The sequence below is a fragment of the Pinus tabuliformis genome, chromosome 5_2 (genome assembly GCF_031772625.1).
Source record: "Pinus tabuliformis cultivar Carrire ecotype Pingquan chromosome 5_2, CPIR1, whole genome shotgun sequence".
NCBI classification, from domain to species: Eukaryota; Viridiplantae; Streptophyta; class Pinopsida; order Pinales; family Pinaceae; genus Pinus; species Pinus tabuliformis.
The window spans coordinates 88,395,730-88,406,117 of record NC_142306.1 but is presented as its reverse complement, the minus strand read 5'-3'; positions in this window follow the sequence as shown (position 1 = coordinate 88,406,117).

Sequence of the window (10,388 nt, the reverse complement as noted above, 5' to 3'; positions counted from 1 at the left end):
AACACCGAATCTAGCAATTATATGATTGAAAATGAAAATCGCAGCAATTTTTTAGTCTGCCGAAAATGTAGGCATCGCCTCGGCCCAGTTGGTAAAATAATCTACTGCAAGGATGACATATGCATGCCCCCGGTCCGAGTGAGGGTTACATGTAATAAAATCGATACCTCATTTCGCAAAAGGACCGATGACACTTATAGGGTGGAGAGGAGCAGGTGGAGCGCACATCTTTCGATCAAAAATTTGGCAGTTGTGGCATTTTCGGACTGTGTTAATACAATCTTTAAACAAAGACAGCCATAAATAGCCAGCGCACAATATCTTTTGGGCTATGGAAAACTTAGAAATATGACCGCCACACGCTCCAGAGTGACGGTCATTTAGAACCCTTTCAGCTCCCTCATGAATTAAACAACATCGGAAAACAGAGTCTGCCCCACGATGATAAAGTGTATCTCCAATAATTTTGTATTGTTGGGATTGAAATCGTATTTTCCGACGCTGAGATCTTGAAATTTCAGGACGAAAGGATTGGGTTTGGAGATAAATTATGATATCTCCATACCATGGATCAAGAGTGCTGATAAGAAACAAGGATTCATCCGCAATGGGTTATTCTGCCACAGTTTCAGTATCAGCATGCGGGAAGTCACACATCAACTCCGGAAAAAGCTAAAGATTTCTTTGACTTAGATTGTTTAAACTCCAAGTCAAATTCCTGCAGGATAACAATCCATTTGGAATACTTGACCCCTAGCAATTGTTTTGTCAAAATATAGATCATATGGTTGCAGTCGGAAATTACGGTAGTTTTGCGTAGTAAAATTTAATGACGAAATCGTTGGACAGCTTGAACAGCTGCCAAGGCCAATTTCTCCACATGTGAATATTTTAGCTCAGTTGGATTCAAGGTTCGACTAAGGTAGTAAATCACATGTTCACTACTGAATTCATCTTCCTAAACTAACAGCATTCTGATGGTGGAATGAGAGGCGGTAAGATATAAGAAGTAGTCTTGATTGTAGTTGGGAGGATGCAATAACGGTGCATGGATCAATGCGTGTTTAAGTGCATCAAAATATTTGTCAGCTATCTCATCCCAAAAGAATGGAGTATTCTGTTTCAACAACCTGGTAAAACCCTTTGTTATCTCAACATAGTTAGGAATGAATCGACGTAAAAAGTTTGCTCTCCCTTGCAAACTTTCGAGTTGGCAAAGAGTCGAAGGAGGAGGCAATTTGAAAATGGCTTCAACCTTCGAGGGATCGACATGAATTCTGGCTTTTGAAACAACAAATCCCAGTAAATGACTCGTTTCTATACAGAAAACACATTTGTGTGGATTCAACCTAATTCGATAATGCCTACATCTCATAAAGATTGCTTGTAAATGAATGAGATGATCAGCTTTACGTAATGAATGAGCAGGTAAATCATTGAGATATGGTTGCATAATGTGCTTGATGTCATGAAACGCATAAGACATAGCTCTTTTAAAAGTTGCTCCAGCGTTCTTCAGCCCAAAAGGTAATTTGCAGTAGGAAAACGTCCCCCATGGACAAATGAAAGCCATTTTTGGTTGATCAACAGGTATAATGTTGATTTGATTATAACTGGAAAAACCATCCATAAAGGAGAATATTTCACTACCATCACAATCATCAATGATTTGATCGATAAAGGGAGTCGGATAATTGTCTTTTGGACAGGCTCGATTAATATCCCTATAATCGATACATATTCTTATGGTTCCTTGCTTTTTGTTAACAGGAACAATATTTGATACCCAATCCGTTAAGGGAATTGGATAAATGAAACCTGCTTTAATTAATTTTTCAACTTTTTCTTTAATAGCAACAGCTTTTCGTGGGTGAATCTGATGCAAACGTTGCCGGACGGGTTTAGCATCCGGGTAAGTTTTGATTTCATGAACAACAATTGCTGGGTCAATTCCTGGCATTTCTTCATAGGACCAGGCAAACACGTCTCGGAATTCTTGAAGTAGGGCATTATATGTTTGAAGTTCATTTTCCGTACAAGAGGCACCTATATGAATGTTTTCAACAATTCCAGGTTTAACCGAAATTTCGATAGGAACTGTTCAAGAAATATTGCCCAAATTTAACTTAGAATCGAGATTTTGCAATGGATTCTATGGTTCCTTGACATAATCAGTAGTAAAAATAGATGAAAAATAATTTTCAAAATGATCAATCTCAGGTAAGAATGAAGATCTATGATGAAGATCTTCCCATGGTAAATCATCAACGGACAAAATTTCACGAATCTGCTCATCAGTGTGAACAAGTTCGGAAAAAGTTATTGAATCTGAGTTTGATGTTGAAAGTGATTCTTCATGGACCACATTCATTAAGTCAATTTCGGTTGAAGAAGGGTCAGAAAATCATTGTACGGCCTGATACGCAATTTCAGAGGGACTCAAAGGCATAGCATAACCAAATGAATCCATCTCAGATTTGGAAGGTATGTTCCAAGGATCATCATAAACAATGTTGTCTGATGAAATCATATGAATGGTTGTAGTAGAAGGCGATACGTTGGGAGGAGGAGAGGAAAAAGTTCCTAGTAAACCAGAATCTTTAACTAATACTACTCCAACATCCTTATAAGGGATAGTTGTTTTGCCGACATGCTGGATAGTTTCAGAAGAGGCTAGGTCGGATGAAAAGTAATTAGCTGGTCTATAGTTACGATATTTCCATTATGAGGAAACTTTATAAGCTGAAGGACCGATGAAACAACAACAGTCATAGCGTAAGACCAACTACAACCCAAGAGAAGGTTGTAATCTAGAGGGGCATCAACCACTTCCACATCTAGATTAACAGTTTTACCTTCAACCCCTATAGGTAAATCCTGTAGAATGCCAAAAGGATGGAACCCACGGCCATCGAAAGCCTTTAGAATCATCGGGGATTGATTGAGTGTAGGAGAACCAAGTGATCTCCAACACTGGATCGACATAATACACGTTGAAGCTCCCTCATCAATTACAGTCCTATAGCAAGGTTTGTTTTTGACTAATACTGGAATATGGAAATCCATTTGATGAGGTAAGTGAGGTGTACTATTTTATAAATCGAAGATTATAAGGTTGGAGTCCTAAACATCAACAACTCCTATAGCTGACAATAGCAATTTACGCTGTGCTGGACATGATTGCAGCACCTCCAAAGCCGACATTGTTGAAGGTGAAATAGCTAAATCTTCAACAATGTTATAGTTCTGAGCAGCTCTCGCATGTGGATTGAAAGATGACTTTCGAAGTATACCCTTGGCAGGCGGTTTGATTACTAAGTCTGGGTTAGGTTTCTCGATCTGTAGTGGATCGGAACCGGGAGTTGAAGTTGATGGGTTCAAATTAGAAGATTCTGCTTCCTTACCACCAACAGGACTTTTACTTCCATAATCTTGTGATCGTGTCACAATCCTAACATGGGACATCATCATTATGGGTTCTTCGGAGGCATTTGAGGAAAAACCTATCATCTTACTATCTTGACTAGGAAAAGGATCCTTCAAGACAGTAGGTGTTTGAGAACCTTTTACAATTTTCGCAACCTCAGCGTGATGAGGGAAGTCTCTTGTAAAATTCTCTTCGTCACAAATGAGACAAGGATAATGAGGTTTACGTTTCTCATCAGTAGATTCCATTTTATCTGGTTTCTTTTTCAAATTTTTATCTGATTTATTTTTCTTCCTCCCCTTCTTCTTACTGTCGGATTTTGATTTGGCCGTAGCTGACTCTACGATATGAATATCGGCAGAAATTTCAGCGGAAGAGTCTCATGTCAGGGAATCTGGTAAAGTTATAATAGGAGAAGAATTCTTGGAAGATTTCTTCTTACTTTTGGTGTTAACTGAACCAATCATATCATCAGCGGCATGAGACCCTGAAGGAGCTACAGTTATTCGATTTTGTTTAGGAAGGTTGGGGATTTTCTCATGTAAAGTACGCGACTGCGTATAAACGAGGTCAAGGTACTGAGCTTGAGCAATTACTTGCTCTTCAAGAACAACTCCTTCCTGATCTACATCCTCAGTGATTTTAGGTAATAATGATTTAACAAACCATTCTGCTAAGATTTGGTCCCGAATAAAAACTTTCACTAAACGCCATCGATGTCTTCATTCATGAATATGATCAAAAATATAAGTGGACATTGACTATTTTAATGAAGTTAATAATTTCATGCCATTGTCATATCTGAACACCACCTGAAAATGAGTTAAGAATGAAGTAGCTAGCTGACTAAAGTTATAAAAAGTGGCTCGCGGTAACTCAATGTACCACTTGGCCACAAGACGAATTAGAGTGCGTTGGAAAATACGTAAATGAATTGAATCATATGAAATGGAGTTAGATGCACACCAAAGGTGATAATTCATCACATGGTTTGACGGATCCTCTCCTAATTTACCTTCAAACTTTGGGATGTCACTGTGAAACTTATTCGGCATTGGCGGCCAAAACGAAAGATAATTAATCGGATCGTTTGTAAGGCACGACAGGTCAGGCAAGTCCAAAGTTGCAATGAACGGTAACTGATGATTAGGGTTTCTAAAACCCTGGGTCATAAGACTAGCCCCAGGAGGAGGATATCGAGGATAACTTGGAATTGGAATTGCATTTGGGATATTATATCCTCCCAGAAAACTAGGATTAACCGGACCGTACTGGGGTTGTTGAGGTTGCTGATAAGTATATCGAGGTACGGTTCATACTGATAGACTGGGTGACCCAACCCTACTGTCACTAGGAGTTACAAGAGCTCGTAGCCCTTCAAGCTAGCTTGGTGAAAACTCAAGAGGTTGGCCTCGAGGTCTACAGGACTGCCTTGCTAATTCAGCCACGATTAAATATTTTAATTACTTCACACGCAAACAAAGAAAAATCTCAATGAAAACCACCTAAAGTCTCTAAAGAACCAAAAAATTTGAATCACTCACCTAAAGAATCTAGGAGGTCAAACCACACACAAATAGTAACTTTCCGTGCCAAAAACACTAGTTGGTGATGAAATCCAACGTCGCAGAATTCAATACAGAAATGGCGGTTGGAACAGTTACCCCGATAACCTGCTTAATGAAACAGACTGGCACAAGTTTCTCCACTAAACCGTCTCAAGTGAAGAGAACCCCCCAGAGAGTCCAAGTGAGTCTAGTCAACGTCTGCTCTAGGTACAGTGGGATCTTCCCTCCACCGTCACCTTAGGAAAGAATCCTATAGATTATGGTCACTATGGTTACCAACGGAAACAAATATACCTGGGGGAACAGTCTGTGATCCGATACACACACAAGGGCAAAGTAGTAAAGCTCAATACCCTTGAAGGCTCCTTGACATAATCCAAGGTTTACCAACAAGTGACCCCAGGCTCCTCGAAAATGGTTAATCCGAGGTTTACTATTTTTAATACGTGTATATTTGCTATCATTCCCAATGAGGAAGGATTGATTACCCCACTGGTTCAGATATGACCTCGTGCTTGACTCCTTTAAGAGGAGCTTCCCAGAGCATAGATGTAACAATTGGAATTGATCTCCTACCACAAGATACAACTACTTGTTTGTTTTTACTATCTTGGAGAGTTAATTACTCCCTACTCCAAGATACTAGCCTAAGCTATGTTGGTGATAAAGAGCCCTAGAAATAAAAATATTGCTAGATAGATTTTACTTTAAGCGTTATTTTTATGGTTGTTTCTTAAGTCAAAAGTTGTGGAGATGAAACTTTATGGTGTGAAGACTCGACTCCAAAACACTAAAAATGCACCTAAGATGATAAACAATCCTTTTTCTTCAATGAATTTCTAGCTAAAGAAAGAGTTGAGAACGCAATTGCTTGAAAACAAATTTTTCCTTAACAAACAAATGAAAAGAAAAACTTTTTTGTCTTTTTCAATAAACTCAAAAACGAGACTACTAATTATGCTCATGAAAAATATCCCTTTCTTTTCAACACTCAAACACTACAAAACAATCTTTTTCAAAAGAGATTTTTTTTTTCTTTTCCTAGAAAACACTTAAAACTATGAAAAATCTAATATTGAGATCTACAAATTCTAAAAACCTAATTGAAGTAAAAGCTTACAAAATTTCTTTTTGAGGATGTTTTACTTAGTTATCAGCAAACCAAGGACTAATTCATTCAGAATAACAAATTAATCAAAAAACAACCAACTTATGTTTTCTTTTTTTTTTTAAATGAAATCCAAAACATTCAAAACAAGTTCTTTCGAAGCTTCGCAAAGAGAAAACAAGATGTATTCCTCACCAAAGGAAGATTTAACAAATTGGTCAGACTCATAAAGAAGACCAGCAAAAAACAGGGTGATCTAAGGTTTCTAAGGCTTCTAAGCTCTGAGTTACTACAAAGACGAAACGAAAATCAAGCCAGGCACACAAAACTTCTAGAAATTCACCTAAAACCTAAATTCCAATGGAATTCACCTACAAAAAGTTTCTGACAAAATACGTGCCGATCTGGGTAGAGGCTAAATACATAAACAAATCCTAAGCTTAACTGAATGAAAAGATTTTAAGTTTTTCAAAAATTTGACAGGGTCCGCAGGCCCCCAGTATAACCAGGTGCGGTACCACTCTGTGTGGTAAAACAACAGTGCGGGGATGTCCACACTATGTTACAACTAGAACGTGTGGCCCTCTTCCAAAAGCATGCAAAACAAAAACAATTCAAAATCTAATGAAACTACCCAATCCCACACACATCAAGCAAAAACCAGAAACAGAGAAAATGTTTCTCAAGTCAAAGTAAAAGCAAAGGCAAAAACCAAAAGTTCAAGTCCCCAATGGAGTCGCCATTTTGTCGGCCGGATAAATCGTTCTCGCGGACAAGACTGATCTCCCTAGTATCTATGGATATCTAGCGACAAGCAAGACAAAAAAATTCTATCTTTCTCTAAATATTGTGATTTATAAATAAAAGCCAATAGATGTTTTAGACCCTACCTCAAGTCCAATGCCAGTTTGTGGAAGCCACGCTCCGTTCATCCAAATGAGCTCCCTTTTAAAGAACCTGCAAACACAAACAGGCACACATCAAATAACACCTACATAGCCAATATAATAAACCATATTTATCATGATGATCAAGGAATTCATGAAATAAACCATAGAAGACAATTTATTGAGAAAAATGGATCTGATTGTATTAACTTTAAACAAAGAAGAACTTTACAACCTTGGTGCCTTGATGTTGTACAAGCTCCTCCCAGGGTCCAGCAAGAATCTCCTCTACTTTGACAAGTTTCACTCTCTTCCCAAGGAGATCAAAAGGTATGTAATCTCTCTTTTCAAGCTCAATTAGGAAGTCTAAATTCCAACAGCATTTACCCTCAAAAATATTCAGCTTTCAACCCCCCCAGCAACCAACCCAATGCCTCAATTTATAGTGCAGAGGAAGGAAGTTACAAGGTCCACCTTCAAAGGGATAGAGTCCTCCTTTAAAGGGATAAGCTCCTCTCATCAAGGGGTTATCTCCTTTAGTTATGGGGTGCATGACCCACCTAGGAGCGAACTTGCCACCTCAAGATTCCTTCTAGAAGCATCCAGAATTAATCCAGAGTGAGTTTTTAATAATAAACTTGCCCCTTTTTTACTTTTACAGGGGTCCGCACCCATTCCTTTAGAAACAGAGCAGGCAGGTCTGCAAGTGACATGACCAAGGGGTGCGAGACTGTAGGTAATGATAAGAGAAAGTGCAGAACCAGAGTTTTAGAGATTTTCAAGGACTTTCTCTCATTTTTAAGGCTTGACATGAAGAGCTGAGGTTTAAGACTTGCAAAGGAGGACAGTATGAGTGGTGATAGAATTAGACTGGCTACAAAAGGTCATGGTGACAATATTTTGTGTAACACCTTGATGCTCAAAGTTACGCGAAGTGGATGGATCTTTAGAAATCAAGAAAAAGTAGGTCCTGAATATAGCCCATTGATTGGACCTCCCTCAAGCGATGATGAGGGAACAACACAAGCATCACCGTAGAGTGTAGTCTAGCTGATAAGATAGGGCTTTCCACAAATACATCCTCCATCCACTCCACCTCCACCTCCATCGCCACAGCATACACCTTTGCCCACAGTTCCACCACCACTGCCATTCAACATGTCGAACTCAATAAAGCTACCGATTTTAAAGGGTATGGGGAGTGTTGATACATATCAGTTATGGTTTGTTGCAAACGTTGTGTGGACCATGTAGCAGATCATTGATGACAACATAAAGAAGGTGCACTTAGTTACTGCTCTGCAGGATCACGCGTTGACATGGTATATTAAGTACTGTGTTGAGCATCCTTTAGCAATGCTAGCAGATACTAAATATGCTTTAAACAAGGAGTTTAGTAAGCCTAATTCTAACTCGCATTTAGTCATTGGATTTAAGGAAATCATGATGAGGGCTACTGAGACTCCTTGGGATAAATGGGAGGTCCGAGGTGAGGTGGAGGGATATTTACTCTCAGAATGAGTTATAAGTTTGGGTTTTCTTGCCATTCACAGTTCATGCCCTCCTTCTAGCACCAAAAATGTTGATGCCTCGAAAATCGCTACAAAAACATCGGGGAAAACCACCCGGTCTGGACCTTAAAGGAAGCTCCTTTTCTGTTTGGTGTGGTGGCTCCGGCTGGAAATAATGGGACCAGTTTCCCAATGATGGATAAATAGGGTGGATAAGTGATTGGTTCTCTAATATATAATGATAATGGATGAATGATTTAATCTAAAAAGTAAAATTATGAACAACTATCCTATCCCCAGAAATTTTTGCTTTAGTGTAACTTTTGATGATCATTATCTACAAATAGGCATATAGATTACTCTGTTAATAAACAAAGACATTTATTCATATGATAATTACTTTGTTCAAGTAGTTGAACAAAGTAATCATGAAAAAATTATTACACTATTCTTCATATACATCATAGATATAAATATGATTGGAAGAATAACATTCCTTAAACATTCAATAGTGATAAGCATAAGGACTGCTGTTAAAACACAGATAGATATCTAATGATAGCAAGATTAAATAAATGTCGATTCACATGAAAGAATGAAACAATAGCATAGATAATAGTACCATATGTTATTTGGATCACTCCCAATATCAATCACATTTAAGTTTCTTCTTCTAACTTAGAAACACTTTCACAACAAGGCAATATTGCACATCTCATCAAAGCTTTCTTCGTTAAAATTCAGAATACTTGCCCAGTCTTCATAAAAATATATCAGAAGCACAATAGTGTGACTTACTGATTTGAGTTCATACAAAAACTGAGGACCCTTTCTAAAGGCATGAAAGGGCCTATAAATACTAATTAGGCTAACTAATTACAAAATAAAAATTCTATTAAATGGTACAACTAAATCATGAGTATTTCCTAAAAATCAGCTTGTTTGCAGTTGACAGCATGATTCATTTTTTCGGATGATCTCCCTTTGGTTTGAGCTAGTAGATAGCAAGCATTGGTTGCAATTCTGGAGGGTGACTCAGACGAGAATGCAATTGGGCTGAGTATGTGGCATCATGGATTTCAGGAATCATATAACCAATCGCATCGGTTAAACATTTGAGTGTGGCCCTTTGACTGTATGGTTTAACTAAGAAAAACCAAAAGGTATCCCAAGTTAAACTTTGGATGCCGGCGATTAATCTTCCATTCTTCTCCAATTCTTGATTGCATGTTTTTTCCAATGCTTTGGCTGACGGCAATTTACCTGGAGTGCACTGTGAAATCATGTTAGATAGATAAAGAGTGTCATTGATTAAATCAATTAAATTACTGGTTGATAATATGCATCTTGGGGTTTCTGTCTCTGCTTTCATCAATGGTGACTGCCATTCTAGGAAAATTATTTCTTTGTGTGACTCTATAATTTTAGACAGATTTGCGGCTTTCCCCTCACTGGTGTCTTGCCAAGCAAGAAAGTTGGTGAAAGTCTCATCAACCTGTTCCAAATCCTGCCTGGCATCGACTGATTTGTCATCTATTGATGCAGTAATCTCACAAAGGGGCTCAACCAGAGAAATGTTATGACATAATAGTTTTAGCTGTGTAATCAATGCTTTATTGATTTGGAGAGCTTCGGACCTAAAATCTGCTGGTTGCGGAAGACTCTTGAACTTTTCTACTTGGTGTGACAGTTGAGCGATTTTTTCATCTTTCGTCTTACTCGTTTGTTCATTCATTGTCTTCAATCTGGCCAATGCTTTGGATAATTCCTTTTGCTTATGTACTACGCTTAAGTCTATCCTCTTCTTCTCCTTGAGCAATTTCTCATCTAATTGATTGTTTATCTGTTGCTGTGTTGATAGTTGTTGTTCTAACTATTCTATTTTTT